We start from the raw sequence: 20,254 nt of genomic DNA, 5'->3' as shown, positions 1-20,254 counted from the left end.
ATATTTCTAAAGAACATGTTGCTAGCTCGTAGACCCACAGTCCTGAAAATGGAGCAGACATGCTAACTCTCCAATGAAACAAGAACGAACCACACACTGAATCTTCTTAATATCCTCATGATGAACATAATTAATTCAGAACTGACACACACACACACACAGATATATATATATATCGGACTCTTGGTAACTCTTGCTGGATACACAATTTCTACAACCATGGTTGAAACTTGAATATCCAATCAAGGACATCTTGTAATCTCAGATATGTAGTACAACATACTCTATTAAAAAGCAACCCATGAGTATTTGCCCACAGGCTAGTCAGTTAGTGCGTATAAAACATCTTCTTTTCATCAGATTTAACCTAAAGCATGGTAGATGATTCCAACGCTCTTCCAAGTGGAAGACTTGAGTTCCATGAATCGAGACATGGTAACATACATGTAGACAAAAAGGCACCTTTGGATTCCCCTCTCTTCCAAGATGAGGTTGCATGGCATGGAAGAAATCTAAAGTCAATTATGGAATACTCTGTTGGATAAACAAGGAAAGAATTCCATGCACAGAGCATAAATTTCAATGACACCCTGAAATCTCAAAGATACCATAGGGCTTACTGATTTTAACCTCTGTGCAACTTGTTCGTTTTGACTTTGAGAAACGAGGAGGAGTTAAGAATGACCATACTGCAATGCTATAGGCAGTGCCTCTTCTTTGCTTTGTTGAACTTCCTTGCTGCCCACTGAGAGGCGTCCACACTGTGTCTGCTGGCACTGGCAAAGATGCTCTCACAGACAGCTTTTGAGGAAGCCATCAGAAGAAGAGAAATTTTTGCCACAGTGGCTAAAATCTGAGGGGATTGGAAGGGAGGAAATGAATTCAATAGTTGGTTCTGGGAAATACTGAACGGCTGGCAGACTTGAAGGTCGGGACACTTTAGAAAGTCAAGGTTGCCTAGACGCATTTCCTTTTCTGATAACCTTCATACTTATTATGTTGCAGGCTAAAACTTGGAGAGGTGCTTCCCTTCTGGCAGGACAGGTAAGCAGTGACGCTGCTTCCCATGGTGTCTTTTGTTTGTAGGCAGGCTGCAGTCTCGGCTGACTAAATATTTACCTACTGTGTACCTCTAGAGATGAGAATCATTTGACGTCCCTCTTATGGCTAAACAACCTAGGCTTCATCTTGCCTCTTGCTGGTGGAACACTTGTTATGGCCCTGGCATTGTAGGGGACTTAGCTAGGTAGTCCCAACCCAAGCAAGTGACAAGGATACTACCTAATACCATTAGTATGTTGATGTGCATTTGGAAAACCATTAGTTGGGTGAAGTTATTGGACTATGTGACTTTCTTTTGTAGCTACCCTTGAAGCTTCCAATTCTAAATAATATATCCAGAAGTACTAAGAAAAGCCTTCTCCCAGGTCCTTCCCTTATGGACATTCAAGCTCAAAGAATTAAACTCTTCTTTCTGCCCTGACAGGTGTGGAACCCAAAGGAAGATGATAGGGTGTTAGGAGTCTAGACCCCTAGAGCACAGAACAAAAACCCTCACAAATTTCATCTATCCTTGATCCTCTGGCGTGGATACTAAGAGAGCAACCCATGCGTTTTCACGTCCTTGTAAGTAGCATGGAAACTTGCAATCTTGCCCTCTAAAATTCAGGTGAATTGCCATAAAGTTTTCGCAGCCCCAAACAGAGCTGACAATGAACCATAATTATTCTTTTTATAAATGATTACGGATTATGTTGAGCCAGAAATCTAGTTGTCCATTGTCGGAAAAATCAAAACAAAACAAAACAAAACGAAGAATATTTTTGGTATTAAATGCAATGCCTTCCTTCATCTTGGAAACTGGGTGGATTTGAGTTCATTTGAAGAAACATGACATGAGAGGTGATAAGAAGAGAAGGTTCAGGAATCAGGAACACAGAACCCGACTCCTGTCCCTGTCAATGTCCTGTGGGATACCTGGAAATGTATATGGACCTAAATGTAGCTTGGCTTGTGTGTTCCAATTTGTTGTCCAAGGAAATATGGAACGAGCTGGTGGTCATGTGACATACATCACAAAATCCTCCAGAGCATTGACAATTGCAGGACAACTGGAAGGCTCAATACTGGGCACTGTAAGATGGAGAGGAACATACATGGAAGAAAGGAACAGGAGGAGGAATCCTAAAGTAGGGTTAAGAGGAAGAGCATAGAATCAAAACCGCAAATTAGGATGTTGAAAAAATCTTATCTAGATAGGAATAAAGTCATTTTGCTTACTTGAATGTTTTCTCTATTCTTACCAAAATCTCTGTTGTAAAGATTAAGTACATAATTTCAGGGAACATTCACAGCTACCCGATTTGGGGCCAGTGACACCCACCAAATGCAATGTTTTGACATCTATTTTTCTCATATGTTGTCAGAGGGGAAAGGCTCTTCAATCCTGTCACTGTGTTTCCCCACCACCTTTGACAGAATGAGCTACATGCCTCCTGCACAGTTGTGAACTTCCTTGTCAAGGCCCAGGAGTCTAGCTCTCTGGGGTTTCACTTGGTAGGTGAAAACTCATGTGTTGAGCGAAGGTCTTTCTGGATCTATGATGACAACAGGTATCTGAGGACGTTGACTGACTTGAGCAGATGTAATCTGAGGTCCAGATATGAGGACCTTGTGAGACCCATGAGGATTTCAGAGCCTGCCTGGCACTCTTCCCTCTTCAGAGAGGATGAGAACTGTGCAGTTTGGCATCAGATTCTGAGATTTTTCGAAAAAGGCCTCATAAATGTACCCATACTTGGTTTGATGCATTCTTCATTGCTTTCTATTTTCAAAGAGATTGAAATGATTCCAAGTGATAGGGAGACAGCCTTTACTATAGGAGTAGGCACATATATCAGGTAGAGATGACTGTAGGTGCAAATGATATACTCAAAAAATATCTAAGAACTGATGAATTCGAACGTGGTGCTCATTCCTAGTCTCGGTCGATGTACCCTTGCACATATGTGGTAAAGTGTCAGGAGCGGATTTTATGGCTCATGCCAGTAGTCCCAAGAATATTGGAGGACAATGACTGCCCTCGCCCTTTACCCAAAGTTGTGTAAAGGCTGACGTATAACAAATAATTCCAGGATCATTCAGTTTAGATAGAGGGAAAATTGAAATGGTCTTTCCTGTTGGAGGCTGGGTAAATTCTAGATAATAATGGCTAGGTGATAAGCCAGGGCACCTGTTTGAGACATTCCCTAGTTTTATTGGTGTTCTTCAATTATGTCTTAGCTGCCAAAATCTTCCAGAGCATGTTGTGTTTACCTATCTCTCTCTGTCGCATGGAAACCATCTCAGTTGATCCATCATGGAAATGACAATTGGGCTTTGCTTTCTGTTATTTCTTGTTGTTGTTTCTGTTTTCCACCTGCGTACATTCTTCCTCTTATTGCAGCTCTCACACAGATGCACATCATCTCTTCTAACAAAATTTGCGTGTTACCCAAGATCTATGAAAACAACTATTCCTTTAAAAAACAAGGAAAGATATTTCTAAAGAACATGTTGCTAGCTCGTAGACCCACAGTCCTGAAAATGGAGCAGACACGCTAACTCTCCAATGAAACAAGAACGAACCACACACTGAATCTTCTTAATATCCTCATGATGAACATAATTAATTCAGAACTGACACACACACACACACAGATATATATATATATCGGACTCTTGGTAACTCTTGCTGGATACACAATTTCTACAACCATGGTTGAAACTTGAATATCCAATCAAGGACATCTTGTAATCTCAGATATGTAGTACAACATACTCTATTAAAAAGCAACCCATGAGTATTTGCCCACAGGCTAGTCAGTTAGTGCGTATAAAACATCTTCTTTTCATCAGATTTAACCTAAAGCATGGTAGATGATTCCAACGCTCTTCCAAGTGGAAGACTTGAGTTCCATGAATCGAGACATGGTAACATACATGTAGACAAAAAGGCACCTTTGGATTCTCCTTTCTTCCAAGATCAGGTTGCATGGCATGGAAGAAATCTAAAGTCAATTATGGAATACTCTGTTGGATAAACAAGGAAAGAATTCCATGCACAGAAGATAAATTTCAATGACACCCTGAAATCTCAAAGATACCATAGGGCTTACTGACTTTCACCTCTGTGCAACTTGTTCGTTTTGACTTTGAGAAACGAGGAGGAGTTAAGAATGACCATACTGCAATGCTATAGGCAGTGCCTCTTCTTTGCTTTGTTGAACTTCCTTGCTGCCCACTGAGAGGCGTCCACACTGTGTCTGCTGGCACTGGCAAAGATGCTCTCACAGACAGCTTTTGAGGAAGCCATCAGAAGAAGAGAAATTTTTCCCACAGTGGCTAAAATCTGAGGGGATTGGAAGGGAGGAAAAGAATTCAATAGTTGGTTCTGGGAAATATTGAACGGCTGGCAGACTTGAAGGTCGGGACACTTTAGAAAGTCAAGGTTGCCTAGACGCATTTCCTTTTCTGATAACCTTCATACTTATTATGTTGCAGGCTAAAACTTGGAGAGGTGCTTCCCTTCTGGCAGGACAGGTAAGCAGTGACGCTGCTTCCCATGGTGTCTTTTGTTTGTAGGCAGGCTGCAGTCTCGGCTGACTAAATATTTACCTACTGTGTACCTCTACAGATGAGAATCATTTGACGTCCCTCTGATGGCTAAACAACCTAGGCTTCATCTTGCCTCTTGCTGGTGGAACACTTGTTATGGCCCTGGCATTGTAGGGGACTTAGCTAGGTAGTCCCAACCCAAGCAAGGATACTACCTATTACCATTAGTATGTTGAGGTGCATTTGGAAAACCAACAGTTGGGTGAAGTTATTGGCATATTTGACTTTCTTTTGAAGCTACCATTGAAGCTTCCAATTCTAAATAATATATCCAGAAATACTAAGAAAAGTCTTTTCCCAGCTCCTTCCCTTATCGACATTCAAGCTCAAAGAATTAAACTCTTATTTCTGCCCTGGCAGGTTGGAACTCAAAGGAAGATGATAGGGTGTTAGGAGTCTAGACCCCTAGAGCACAGAACAATAACCCTCACAAATTTCATCTATCCTTGTTCCTCTGGCGTGGATACTAAGAGAGCGACCAGTGTATTTTCAAGTCCTTGTAAGTAGCATGGAAACTTGCAATCTGCCCTCCAAAATTCAGGTGAATTGCCGTAAAGTTTTCGTAGCCCCAAACAGAGCTGATAATGAACCATAATTATTCTTTTTATAAATGATTATGGATTATGTTGAGCCAGAAATCTAGTTTTCCATTGTCAGAAAAAACAAAACAAAACAAAACTAAGAATATTTTTGGTATTAAATGCAATGCCTTCCTTCATCTTGGAAACTGGGTGGTTTTGAGTTCATTTGAAGAAACATGACATGAGAGGTGATAAGAAGAGCAGGTTCAGGAATCAGGCACACAGAATCCAACTCCTGTCCCTGTCAATGTCCTTTGGGATACCTGGTGATATATATGGATCAAAATGTAGCTTGGTTTCTCTGTTCCAGTTTGTGTCCAAGGAAATATGGAACGAGCTGGTGGTCATGTGACATACATCACAAAATCCTCCAGAGCATTGACAATTGCAGGACAACTGGAAGGCTCAATACTGGGCACTGAAAGATAGAGAGGAACATACATGGAAGACAGGGAACAGGAGGAAGAATCCTAAAGGAGGGTAAAGAGGAAGAGCATAGAATCAAAACCGCAAATTAGGATGTTGAAAAAATCTTATCTAGATAGGAACAAAGTCATTTTGCTTACTTGAATGTTTTCTCTATTCTTGCCAAAATCTCTGTTGTAAAGGTTAAGTACAGAAGTTCAGGGAACATTGAGAGGCACCCGATTTGTGGGCAGTGACACCCACCGAATGCAATGTTTTGACCTCTATTTTTCTCATATGGGGTCAAAGGGGAAAGGCTCTTTAATCCTGTCCTCTGTGTTTCCCCACCACCTTTGATAGAATGAGCTACATGCCTCCTGCTCAGTTTTGAACTTCCTTGTCAAGGCCCAGGAGTCTAGCTCTCTGGGGTTTCATTTGGTAGGTGAAAACTCATGTGTTTATCAAAGGCCTTTCTGGATCTATGATGACAACAGGTATCTGAGGACGTTGATTGACTAGAACAGATGCGATATGAGGTCCAGATATGAGGTCCGTGTGAGACCCATGAGGATTTCAGAGTCTGCCTGGCACTCTTCCCTCTTCAGAGAGGATGAGAACTGTGCAGTTTGGCATCAGATTCTGAGATTTTTCGAAAAAGGCCTCATAACAGTACCCATACATGGTTTGATACATTCTTCATTGCGTTCTATTTTCCAAGAGATTGAAATGATTTCAAGTGATAGGGAGAGAGCCTTTACTATAGGAGTAGGCACATATATCAGGTAGAGATGACTGTAGGTGCAAATGACGTACTCAAAAACTATCTAGGAACTGATGAATTCGAACGTGCTGCTCATTCCTAGTCTCGGTCGATGTACCCTTGCACATATGTGGTAAAGTGTCAGGAGCGGATTTTATGGCTCATGCCAGTAGTCCCAAGAATATTGGAGGACAATAACTGCCCTCGCCATTTACCCAAAGTTGTGTAAAGGCTGACGTATAACAAATAATTCCAGGACCATTCAATTTATATAGAGGGAAATTTGAAATGATCTTTCCTGTTGGAGCCTGGGTAAATTCTAGATAATAATGGCTAGGTGATAAGCCAGGGCACCTGTTTGAGACATTCCCTAGTTTTATTGGTGTTCATCAAGTATGTCTTAGCTGCCAAAATATTCCAGAGCATGTTGTGTTTACCTATCTCTCTCTCGCATGGAAACCCTCTCAGTTGATCCATCATGAGAAATGACAATTGGGCTTTGCTTTCTGTTATTCGTTGTTTTTGTTTCTATTTTCCTCCTTGGTACATTCATCCTCTTATTGCTGCACTCACACAGATGCAAATCATCTCTTTTAACAAAATTTGCGTGTTACCCAATATCTATGAAAACAACTATTCCTTTAAAAAACAAAGGAAAGATACGTCTATAGAACATGTTGCTAGCTGGTAGACCCACAGTCCTGATAATGGAGCAGACACACTAACTCTCCAATGAAACAAGAAAGAACCACACACTGAATCTTCTTAATATCCTCATGATGAACACAATTAATTCAGAACTGACACACACACACACACACATATATATAAATATATATATATATATATATATATATATATATATATATATATACATATATATATCTTACTACTAACAGACTTTTAGGAAGCAGGAGCATAGGACTTTTGGTAACACTTGCTGGATACACAATTTCTAAAGCCATGGTTGACGCTTGAATATCCAATCAAGGACATCATGTAATCTCAGATTTGTAGTACAACATACTCGATAAAATCAACCCATGAGTATTTGACCACGGGCTAGTCAGTTAGTGAGTAGAAAACATCTTCTTTTCATCAGATTTAACCTGAAGCATGGTAGATGATTCCAACTCTCTTCCAAGTGGAATACTTGAGTTCCATGAATCGATACATGGTAACATACATATAGACAAAAAGGCACCTTTGGAATCCCCTCTCTTCCAAGATGAGGTTGCATGGCAGGGAAGAAATCTAAAGTCAATTATGGAACACTCTGTTGGATAAACATGAGAGAATTCCATGCACAGAGGACAAATTTCAATGACACCCTGAAATCTCAAAGATACCATAGGGCTTACTGACTTTCACCTCTGTGCAACTTGTTCATTTTGACTTTGAGAAACCAGGAGTTAAGAATGACCATACTGTACAGTATGACTCATGGCTAATGCCCTGGTGGTAGCTCCAACAGCTGTCAATGAGATGGTAGTAACAATGGTGGCTGTAGTTCCAAGATCCCTTTTCTGTCTGAAGAGAGTCATAGCGTGAGGGGCATCAATGGGCACAGGCACCCAGCGAGGCATGCGAGTAACCAGGGCATACCTAAATTTACTAGCATTCCAGCATTGGTCAAAAAAGCAAGTATCATTACCACAATTACTTGACTCTATCTGGCTAATAATGAATAAAAATGGGGGATATAGACAAACAGGTGTGGGCTTATAGGAAATATTATGAGAAGCCTTAACCCCTCGTTGGAACATCCTGCGTCAGTTCTAGAACTAGCAGTGGTGGTGTCCAAGGTCTGAGTAAGATCAGGAGACCATTGTCCCCAGGGGCGAGACGTGCTCCATGCCAATTGACTAACTCCATGTTTTCCTCCAATTTTGAAATTCATTTAAGGTTATTAAATTATTTTTTTCCTTTTTTCTTAAATTTTTCATCAATTACACTTTATTCATTCTGCATCCCCCCATTAGCCCCTCCCTCCTCTCCTCCCAATCCCACCCTCCCTCCTCCCTCTGCTTGCATGCCACTCCCCAAGTCCACTAATAGGGGAGGATCTCCTCTCCTTTCTTATTGTAGTCTGTCAGTTCAGACCCTGAATAATCATTAAGCCAATGTAGCTCATGCCTTTGTTGTACATAAAGGAATTAATGCTCAACTAAAAGGAAGCTTGATGGTGTTCAATCAGAGGATTGACCTCTTGTAGGAGCAAATAGATACCCTATGGCAAATCGCTCAAGCTGGCTGTCAATGAAAGTATGCTGGACTTTGTGTCACTAGCATACAACATGAGAATTTTTCCTGTGCTGCAAATCTGTCTAAACAATTGTCGAGCTATATTTTAGATAATTGGACTGGAGAATTCGATACTACGATGGAGCAGCTGAGAGTGGCCATTGTCACAGTAAATTCTACCAGAGTGGACGCAGGACTAGCCACAGGATTATCAACATGGATTGCTGCAGCAATGAACCATCTGAAGGAATGGGCGGGCATGGGAGTGTTAGCAGGCCTTCTGGTGTTGGTCTCCTTGGTTTGCCTGTGGTATATATGCAAGATTAGAGAATCACAACAGTGTGATGCAGCCATGATCATTCAGGCCTTTACAGCCATGAAGCAGGACATTCCCCCAAGCATGGTTGGATACCAGAAAAAGCTAAAATGATAAGCTCAGGATGCGAGGCTAAGCACTGCACTCAGGGTCAGCCGCTTTGGACCCAGAGAAGACCATGTCTGATTGGATGCAGGTTGATGCCCCAGGTCCCGCCTCTGAGAAAAAGGTATTGGACGGGTCTGATGCTCTTTGGGTGGATGACACCTAAATGAACATCTGTACAAAGTCCCAATTTATTTCTAATATCAGAGATCAGACCTCTACTCTTGCCTGATGCGTCTAAAACAAAAAGGGGGAACTGTAGAGAGCTGCGGAATGCTATGCCTTAAAGATGGAGCTGGTTTCCGCCTTTCACCTTCCTGATGGTGAGTGCTCTCTGTCACGAACAACTCCACATTTGGCAAAGGCCGAGGATCTGGCTTGCTTCCATGTATGTGGACCTATCTGCATTGCCTTCGTGGCACGCCTGGGTTGGCTACCCAGAGGCTATTTAAGCTGTGGGCTGACTTTCCCCAGGGCCCGAGGATTCTTCAATGTTCCTGAATAAACAGCATTGAAAAAAAAAAAAAAAAAAAGAATGACCATACTGCAATGCTATAGGCAGTGCCTCTTCTTTGCTTTGTCCAACTTCCCTGCTGCCCACTGAGAGGCGTCCACACTGTGTCTGCTGGCACTGGCAAAGATGCTCTCACAGACAGCTTCTGAGGAAGTCATCAGAAGAAGAGAAATCCTTGCCACAGTGGCTAAAATCTGAGGGGATTGGAAGGGAGGAAATGAATTCAATAGTTGGTTCTGGGAAAGACTGAAGTGCTGGCAGACTTGAAGGTCGGGACACTTTAGAAAGTCAAGGTTGCCTAGACGCATTTCCTTTTCTGATAACCTTCATACTTATTATGTTGCAGGCTAAAACTTGGAGAGGTGCTTCCCTTCTGGCAGGACAGGTAAGTGACGCTGCTTCCCATTGTGTCTTTTGTTTGTAGGCAGGCTGCATTCTCGCCTGACGAAATATTTACCTACTGTGTACCACAAGAGATGAGAATTATTTAACGTCCCTCTCATGGCTAAACAACCTAGGCTTCGTCTTGCCTCTTGATGGTGGAACACTTGCTATGGCCCTGGCATTGTAGGGGACTTAGCTAGGTAGTCCTACCCCAAGCAAGTGACAAGGATATTACCTAATACCATTAGTATTTTGAGGTGCATTTGGAAAACCAACAGTTGGGTAAAGTTATTGGCATATTTGACTTTCTTTTGAAGCTAACATTGAAGCTTCCAATTCTAAAAAATATATCCAGAAGAACTAAGAAAAGCTTTCTCCCAGCTCCTTCCCTTATCGACATTCAAGCTCAAAGAATTAAACTCTTATTTCTCCCCTGACAGGTGTGGAACCCAAAGGAAGATGATAGGGTGTTAGGAGTCTAGACCCCTAGAGCACAGAACAATAACCCTCACAAATTTCATCTATCCTTGATCCTCTGGCGTGGATACTAAGAGAGCCACCCATGCGTTTTCACTTCCTTTTAAGTAGCATGGAAACATGCAATCTTGCCCTCTAAAATTCAGGTGAATTGCCATAAAGTTTTCGAAAACCCAAACAGAGCTGACAATGAACCATATTTATTCTTTTTATAAATGATTATGGATTATGTTGAGCCAGAAATCTAGTTCTGTCCATTGTCAGAACAAAACAAAACAAAACTAAGAATATTTTTGGTATTAAATGCAATGCCTTCCTTCATCTTGGAAACTGGGTGGGGTTGAGTTCATTTGAAGAAACATGACATGAGAGGTGATACGAAGAGAAGGTTCAGGAATCAGGCACACAGAACCCAACTCCTGTCCCTGTCAATGTCCTGTGGGATACCTGGTGATGTATATGGACCAAAATGTAGCTTGGCCTGTGTGTTGCTTTTTGTTGTCCAAGGAAATATGGAAGGAGCTGGTGGTCATGCGACATACATCACAAAATCCTCCAGAGCATTGACAATTGCAGGACAACTGGAAGGCTCAATACTGGGCACTGTAAGATGGAGAGGAACATACATGGAAGACAGGGAACAGGAGTAGGAAGTGTAAAGGCGGGTTAACATGAAGAGCATAGAATCAAAACCGCAAATAAGGATGTTGAAAAAATCTTATCTAGATAGGAAAAAAAGTCATTTTGCTTTCTTGAATGTTTTCTCTATTCTTACCAAATCTTTGTTGTAAAGATTAAATACATAAGTTCAGGGAACATTCACAGGTACCCGATTTGGGGCCAGTGACACCCACCAAAGGCAATGTGTTGACCTCTATTTTTCTCATATGGTGTCAAAGGGGAAAGGCTCTTTAATCCTGTCCTCTGTGTTTCCCCAGAACCTTTGACAGAATGAGCTACATGCCTCCTGCACAGTTTTGATCTTCCTTGTCAAGGCCCAGGAGTCTAGCTCTCTGGGGTTTCACTTGGTAGGTGAAAACTCATGTGTTGAGCGAAGGCCTTTCTGGATCTATGATGACAACAGGTCTCTGAGGACGTTGACTGACTTGAACAGATGCGATCTGAGGTCCAGATATGAGGTCCTCGTGAGACCCATGAGGAGTTCAGAGCCTGCCTTGCACTCTTCCCTCTTCAGAGAGGATGAGAACTGTGCAGTATGGCATCAGATTCTGAGATTTTTTGAAAAAGGCCTCATAACAATACCCATACTTGGTTTGATACAATCTTCATTGCTTTCTATTTTCAAAGAGATAGAAATGATTCCAAGTGATAGGGAGACAACCTTTACTATAGGAGTAGGCACATATATCAGGTAGAGATGACTGTAGGTGCAAATGACGTACTCAAAAAATATGTAAGAACTGATGAATTAGAACGTGCTGCTCATTCCTAGTCTCCGGCGATGTACCCTTGCACATATGTGGTAAAGTGTCAGGCTGGGAGGTTAGAGCTCATGCCAGTAGTCCCAAGAATATTGGAGGACAATGACTGCCCTCGCACTTTTCCCAAAGTTGTGTGAAGGCTGACGTATAACTAATAATTAAAGGATCATTCAATTTATATAGAGGGAAAATTGAAATGGTCTTTCCTGTTGGAGGCTGGGTAAATTCTAGATAATAATGGCTAGGTGAGAAACCAGGGCACCTGTTTGAGACATTCCCTAGTTTTATTGGTGTTCATCATTTATGTCTTAGCTGCCAAAATCTCACAGAGCATGTTGTGTTTACCTATCTCTTTCTCGCATGGAAACCATCTCAGTTGATCCATCATGAGAAATGACAATTGGGCTTTGCTTTCTGTTACTTGTTGTTGTTGTTTTTCTTTTCCTCCTGGGTACATTCATCCTCTTATTGCCGCTCTCACACAGATGCAAATCATCTATTCTAACAAAATTTGGGTGTTACCCAAGATCTATGAAAACAACTATTCCTTTATGAAACAAGGAAAGATATTTCTAAAGAACATGTTGCTAGCTGGTAGACCCACAATCCTGATAATGGATCAGATGCGCTAACTCTTCAATGAAACAAGAAAGAACCACACACTGAATCTTCTTAACTTCCTCATGATGAACACAATTAATTCAGAACTGACACACACATATATGTATATATATATATATATATATATATATATATATATATATATATATCTTACTACTAACAGACTTTTACGAAGCTGTAGCATAGGACTCTTGGTAACACTTGCTGGATACACAATTTCTAAAGCCATGTTTGAAGCTTGAATATCCAATCAAGGACATCATGTAATCTCAGATGTGTAGTACAACATACTCGATAAAAAGCAACCCATGTGTATTTGACCACGGGCTAGTCAGTTAGTGCATAGAAAACATCTTCTTTTCATCAGATTTAACCTGAAGCATGGTAGATGATTCCAACACTCTTCCAAGTGGAAGACTTGAGTTTTTATGAATCGAGTTTGGTAACATACATGTAGACAAAAAGGTACCTTTGGATTCCCCTCTCTTCCAAGATGAGGTTGCATGGCAGGGAAGAAATCTAAAGTCAATTATGGAACGCTCTGTTGGATAAACAAGGAGAGAATTCCATGCACAGAGGACAAATTTCTATGACACCCTGAAATCTCAAAGATACCATTGGGCTTACTGACTTTCACCTCTGTGCAACTTGGTCGTTTTGACTTTGAGAAAGGAGGAGTTAAGAATGACCATACTGCAATGCTATACTCACTGCTTCTTCTTTGCTTTGTCCAACTTCCTCGCTGCCCACTGAGAGGCGTCCACACTGTGCCTGCTGGCACTGGCAAAGATGCTCTCACAGACAGCTTCTGAGGAAGTCATCAGAAGAAGAGAAATCCTTGCCACAGTGGCTAAAATCTGAGGGGATTGGAAGGGAGGAAATGAATTCAATAGTTGGTTCTGGGAAAGACTGAAGTGCTGGCAGACTTGAAGGTCGGGACACTTTAGAAAGTCAAGGTTGCCTAGACGCATTTCCTTTTCTGATAACCTTCATACTTATTATGTTGCAGGCTAAAACTTGGAGAGGTGCTTCCCTTCTGGCAGGACAGGTAAGTGATGCTGCTTCCCATTGTGTCTTTTGTTTGTAGACAGGCTGCATTCTCGCCTGACGAAATATTTACCTACTGTGTACCACAAGAGATGAGATTTATTTAACATCCCTCTCATGGCTAAACAACCTAGGCTTCATCTTGCCTATTGATGGTGGAACACTTGCTATGGCCCTGGCATTGTAGGGGACTTAGCTAGGTAGACCAAACCCAAGCAAGTGACAAGGATACTAACTAATACCATTAGTATTTTGAGGTGCATTTGGAAAACCAACAGTTGGGTGAAGTTATTGGCATATTTGACTTTCTTTTGAAGCTACCATTGAAGCTTCCAATTCTAAATAATATATCCAGAAGTACTAAGAAAAGCCTTCTCCCAGCTCCTTCCCTTATCGACATTCAAGCTCAAAGAATTAAACTTTTATTTCTGCCCTGACAGGTGTGGAACCCAAAGGAAGATGATAGGGTGTTAGGAGTCTAGACCCCTAGAGCACAGAACAATAACCCTCACAAATTTCATCTATCATTGATCCTCTGGCGTGGATACTAAGAGAGCAACCCATGCGTTTTCACTTCCTTGTAAGTAGCATGGAAACATGCAATCTTGCCCTCTAAAATTCAGGTGAATTGCCATAAAGTTTTCAAAAACCCAAACAGAGCTGACAATGAACCATATTTATTCTTTTTATAAATGATTATGGATTATGTTGAGCCAGAAATCTAGTTGTCCATTGTCAGAACAAAACAAAACAAAACTAAGAATATTTTTGGTATTAAATGCAATGCCTTCCTTCATCTTGGAACCTGGGTGGTGTTGAGTTCATTTGAAGAAACATGACATGAGAGGTGATAAGAAGAGAAGGTTCAGGAATCAGGCACACAGAACCCAACTCCTGTCCCTGTCAATGTCCTGTGGGATACCTGGTGATGTATATGGACCAAAATATAGCTTGGCCTGTGTGTTGCTTTTTGTTGTCCAAGGAAATATGGAAGGAGCTGGTGGTCATGCGACATACATCACAAAATCCTCCAGAGCATTGACAATTGCAGGACAACTGGAAGGCTCAATACTGGGCACTGTAAGATGGAGAGGAACATACATGGAAGACAGGGAACAGGAGTAGGAAGTGTAAAGGCGGGTTAACATGAAGAGCATAGAATCAAAACCGCAAATAAGGATGTTGAAAAAATCTTATCTAGATAGGAAAAAAAGTCATTTTGCTTTCTTGAATGTTTTCTCTATTCTTACCAAATCTTTGTTGTAAAGATTAAATACATAAGTTCAGGGAACATTCACAGGTACCCGATTTGGGGCCAGTGACACCCACCAAAGGCAATGTGTTGACCTCTATTTTTCTCATATGGTGTCAAAGGGGAAAGGCTCTTTAATCCTGTCCTCTGTGTTTCCCCAGAACCTTTGACAGAATGAGCTACATGCCTCCTGCACAGTTTTGATCTTCCTTGTCAAGGCCCAGGAGTCTAGCTCTCTGGGGTTTCACTTGGTAGGTGAAAACTCATGTGTTGAGCGAAGGCCTTTCTGGATCTATGATGACAACAGGTCTCTGAGGACGTTGACTGACTTGAACAGATGCGATCTGAGGTCCAGATATGAGGTCCTCGTGAGACCCATGAGGAGTTCAGAGCCTGCCTTGCACTCTTCCCTCTTCAGAGAGGATGAGAACTGTGCAGTATGGCATCAGATTCTGAGATTTTTTGAAAAAGGCCTCATAACAATACCCATACTTGGTTTGATACAATCTTCATTGCTTTCTATTTTCAAAGAGATAGAAATGATTCCAAGTGATAGGGAGACAACCTTTACTATAGGAGTAGGCACATATATCAGGTAGAGATGACTGTAGGTGCAAATGACGTACTCAAAAAATATGTAAGAACTGATGAATTAGAACGTGCTGCTCATTCCTAGTCTCCGGCGATGTACCCTTGCACATATGTGGTAAAGTGTCAGGCTGGGAGGTTAGAGCTCATGCCAGTAGTCCCAAGAATATTGGAGGACAATGACTGCCCTCGCACTTTTCCCAAAGTTGTGTGAAGGCTGACGTATAACTAATAATTAAAGGATCATTCAATTTATATAGAGGGAAAATTGAAATGGTCTTTCCTGTTGGAGGCTGGGTAAATTCTAGATAATAATGGCTAGGTGAGAAACCAGGGCACCTGTTTGAGACATTCCCTAGTTTTATTGGTGTTCATCATTTATGTCTTAGCTGCCAAAATCTCACAGAGCATGTTGTGTTTACCTATCTCTTTCTCGCATGGAAACCATCTCAGTTGATCCATCATGAGAAATGACAATTGGGCTTTGCTTTCTGTTACTTGTTGTTGTTGTTTTTCTTTTCCTCCTGGGTACATTCATCCTCTTATTGCCGCTCTCACACAGATGCAAATCATCTATTCTAACAAAATTTGGGTGTTACCCAAGATCTATGAAAACAACTATTCCTTTATGAAACAAGGAAAGATATTTCTAAAGAACATGTTGCTAGCTGGTAGACCCACAATCCTGATAATGGATCAGATGCGCAAACTCTTCAATGAAACAAGAAAGAACCACACACTGAATCTTCTTAACTTCCTCATGATGAACACAATTAATTCAGAACTGACACACACATATATGTATATATATATATATATATATATATATATATATATATCTTACTACTAACAGACTTTTACGAAGCTGTAGCATAGGACTCTTGGTAACACTTGCTGGATACACAATTTCTAAAGCCATGTTTGAAGCTTGAATATCCAATCAAGGACATCATGTAATCTCAGATGTGTAGTACAACATACTCGATAAAAAGCAACCCATGTGTATTTGACCACGGGCTAGTCAGTTAGTGCGTAGAAAACATCTTCTTTTCATCAGATTTAACCTGAAGCATGGTAGATGATTCCAACGCTCTTCCAAGTGGAAGACTTGAGTTTTTATGAATCGAGTTTGGTAACATACATGTAGACAAAAAGGTACCTTTGGATTCCCCTCTCTTCCAAGATGAGGTTGCATGGCAGGGAAGAAATCTAAAGTCAATTATGGAACGCTCTGTTGGATAAACAAGGAGAGAATTCCATGCACAGAGGACAAATTTCTATGACACCCTGAAATCTCAAAGATACCATTGGGCTAACTGACTTTCACCTCTGTGCAACTTGGTCGTTTTGACTTTGAGAAAGGAGGAGTTAAGAATGACCATACTGCAATGCTATACTCACTGCTTCTTCTTTGCTTTGTCCAACTTCCTCGCTGCCCACTGAGAGGCGTCCACACTGTGCCTGCTGGCACTGGCAAAGATGCTCTCACAGACAGCTTCTGAGGAAGTCATCAGAAGAAGAGAAATCCTTGCCACAGTGGCTAAAATCTGAGGGGATTGGAAGGGAGGAAATGAATTCAATAGTTGGTTCTGGGAAAGACTGAAGTGCTGGCAGACTTGAAGGTCGGGACACTTTAGAAAGTCAAGGTTGCCTAGACGCATTTCCTTTTCTGATAACCTTCATACTTATTATGTTGCAGGCTAAAACTTGGAGAGGTGCTTCCCTTCTGGCAGGACAGGTAAGTGACGCTGCTTCCCATTGTGTCTTTTGTTTGTAGACAGGCTGCATTCTCGCCTGACGAAATATTTACCTACTGTGTACCACAAGAGATGAGATTTATTTAACATCCCTCTCATGGCTAAACAACCTAGGCTTCATCTTGCCTGTTGATGGTGGAACACTTGCTATGGCCCTGGCATTGTAGGGGACTTAGCTAGGTAGACCAAACCCAAGCAAGTGACAAGGATACTAACTAATACCATTAGTATTTTGAGGTGCATTTGGAAAACCAACAGTTGGGTGAAGTTATTGGCATATTTGACTTTCTTTTGAAGCTACCATTGAAGCTTCCAATTCTAAATAATATATCCAGAAGTACTAAGAAAAGCCTTCTCCCAGCTCCTTCCCTTATCGACATTCAAGCTCAAAGAATTAAACTTTTATTTCTGCCCTGACAGGTGTGGAACCCAAAGGAAGATGATAGGGTGTTAGGAGTCTAGACCCCTAGAGCACAGAACAATAACCCTCACAAATTTCATCTATCATTGATCCTCTGGCGTGGATACTAAGAGAGCAACCCATGCGTTTTCACTTCCTTGTAAGTAGCATGGAAACATGCAATCTTGCCCTCTAAAATTCAGGTGAATTGCCATAAAGTTTTCAAAAACCCAAACAGAGCTGACAATGAACCATATTTATTCTTTTTATAAATGATTATGGATTATGTTGAGCCAGAAATCTAGTTGTCCATTGTCAGAACAAAACAAAACAAAACTAAGAATATTTTTGGTATTAAATGCAATGCCTTCCTTCATCTTGGAACCTGGGTGGTGTTGAGTTCATTTGAAGAAACATGACATGAGAGGTGATAAGAAGAGAAGGTTCAGGAATCAGGCACACAGAACCCAACTCCTGTCCCTGTCAATGTCCTGTGGGATACCTGGTGATGTATATGGACCAAAATATAGCTTGGCCTGTGTGTTGCTTTTTGTTGTCCAAGGAAATATGGAAGGAGCTGGTGGTCATGGGACATACATCACAAAATCCTCCAGAGCATTGACAATTGCAGGACAACTGGAAGGCTCAATACTGTGTACTGTAAGATGGAGAGGAACATACATGGAAGACAGGGAACCTGAGGAGGATGTGTAAAGGCGGGTTAACATGACGAGCATTGAATCAAAACCGCAAATTAGGATGTTGAAAAATCTTATCTAGATAGGAAAAAAGTCATTTTGCTTTCTTGAATGTTTTCTCTATTCTTACCAAATCTTTGTTGTAAAGATTAAATACATAAATTCAAGGAACATTCACAGGTACCCGATTTGGGGCCAGTGACACCCACCAAAGGCAATGTGTTGACCTCTATTTTTCTCATATGGTGTCAAAGGGGAAAGGCTCTTTAATCCTGTCCTCTGTGTTTCCCCAAAACCTTTGACAGAATGAGCTACATGCCTCCTGCACAGTTTTGAACTTCCTTGTCAAGGCCCAGGAGTCTAACTCTCTGGGATTTCACTTGGTAGGTGAAAACTCATGTGTTGAGCGAAGGCCTTTCTGGATCTATGATGACAACAGGTCTCTGAGGACGTTGACTGACTTGAACAGATGCGATCTGAGGTCCAGATATGAGGTCCTCGTGAGACCCATGAGGAGTTCAGAGCCTGCCTTGCACTCTTCCCTCTTCAGAGAGGATGAGAACTGTGCAGTATGGCATCAGATTCTGAGATTTTTCGAAAAAGGCCTCATAACAATACCCATACTTGGTTTGATACAATCTTCATTGCTTTCTATTTTCAAAGAGATAGAAATGATTCCAAGTGATAGGGAGACAACCTTTACTATAGGAGTAGGCACATATATCAGGTAGAGATGACTGTAGGTGCAAATGACGTACTCAAAAAATATGTAAGAACTGATGAATTAGAACGTGCTGCTCATTCCTAGTCTCCGGCGATGTACCCTTGCACATATGTGGTAAAGTGTCAGGCTGGGAGGTTAGGGCTCATGCCAGTAGTCCCAAGAATATTGGAGGACAATGACTGCCCTCGCACTTTTCCCAAAGTTGTGAAAAGGCTGACGTATAACTAATAATTAAAGGATCATTCAATTTATATAGAGGGAAAATTGAAATGGTCTTTCCTGTTGGAGGCTGGGTAAATTCTAGATAATAATGGCTAGGTGAGAAACCAGGGCACCTGTTTGAGACATTCCCTAGTTTTATTGGTGTTCATCATTTATGTCTTAGCTGCCAAAATCTTCCAGAGCATGTTGTGTTTACCTATCTCTTTCTTGCATGGAAACCATCTCAGTTGATCCATCATGAGAAATGACAATTGGGCTTTGCTTTCTGTTACTTGTTGTTGTTGTTTTTCTTTTCCTCCTGGGTACATTCATCCTCTTATTGCCGCTCTCACACAGATGCAAATCATCTATTCTAACAAAATTTGCGTGTTACCCAAGATCTATGAAAACAACTATTCCTTTATGAAACAAGGAAAGATATTTCTAAAGAACATGTTGCTAGCTGGTAGACCCACAATCCTGATAATGGATCAGATGCGCTAACTCTTCAATGAAACAAGAAAGAACCACACACTAAATCTTCTTAACATCCTCATGATGAACACAATTAATTCAGAACTGACACACACATATATGTATATATGTATATATATATATATATATATATATATCTTACTACTAACAGACTTTTAGGAAGCTGTAGCATAGGACTCTTGGTAACACTTGCTGGATACACAATATCTAAAGCCATGTTTGAAGCTTGAATATCCAATCAAGGACATCATGTAATCTCAGATGTGTAGTACAACATACTCAATAAAAAGCAACCCATGTGTATTTGACCACGGGCTAGTTAGTTAGTGCGTAGAAAACATCTTCTTTTCATCAGATTTAACCTGAAGCATGGTAGATGATTCCAACGCTCTTCCAAGTGGAAGACTTGAGTTTTTATGAATCGAGACATGGTAACATACATGTAGACCAAAAGGTACCTTTGGATTCCCCTCTCTTCCAAGATGAGGTTGCATGGCAGGGAAGAAATCCAAAGTCAATTATGGAACACTCTGTTGGATAAACAAGGAGAGAATTCCATGCACAGAGGTTAAATTTCAATGACACCC

At 41.1% G+C, this 20,254-nt stretch overlaps 5 non-coding genes across 5 annotated transcripts; all 5 read left to right on the top strand.

Moving 5' to 3' along the window:
- The first annotated feature begins 2,593 nt into the window (after window positions 1-2,593).
- On the top strand, window positions 2,594-2,658 carry LOC132647658 (small nucleolar RNA SNORD109A). The gene has a single exon (XR_009586004.1). It is a non-coding gene; the product is annotated as a small nucleolar RNA SNORD109A (small nucleolar RNA).
- A 3,459-nt stretch (window positions 2,659-6,117) lies between these two features.
- LOC132647320 (small nucleolar RNA SNORD109A) lies at window positions 6,118-6,182 on the top strand. Its single transcript, XR_009585688.1, has one exon. It is a non-coding gene; the product is annotated as a small nucleolar RNA SNORD109A (small nucleolar RNA).
- Window positions 6,183-11,507: 5,325 nt separating this feature from the next.
- LOC132647285 (small nucleolar RNA SNORD109A) lies at window positions 11,508-11,572 on the top strand. Its single transcript, XR_009585653.1, has one exon. It is a non-coding gene; the product is annotated as a small nucleolar RNA SNORD109A (small nucleolar RNA).
- Window positions 11,573-15,092: 3,520 nt separating this feature from the next.
- LOC132647940 (small nucleolar RNA SNORD109A) lies at window positions 15,093-15,157 on the top strand. Its single transcript, XR_009586280.1, has one exon. It is a non-coding gene; the product is annotated as a small nucleolar RNA SNORD109A (small nucleolar RNA).
- Window positions 15,158-18,667: 3,510 nt separating this feature from the next.
- LOC132647939 (small nucleolar RNA SNORD109A) lies at window positions 18,668-18,732 on the top strand. The gene has a single exon (XR_009586279.1). It is a non-coding gene; the product is annotated as a small nucleolar RNA SNORD109A (small nucleolar RNA).
- Window positions 18,733-20,254: the final 1,522 nt, after the last annotated feature.

Source organism: Meriones unguiculatus, chromosome 14, assembly GCF_030254825.1.
Source record: "Meriones unguiculatus strain TT.TT164.6M chromosome 14, Bangor_MerUng_6.1, whole genome shotgun sequence".
Lineage (NCBI taxonomy): Eukaryota > Metazoa > Chordata > Mammalia > Rodentia > Muridae > Meriones > Meriones unguiculatus.
This window is presented reverse-complemented; position numbering and strand designations above follow the sequence as displayed.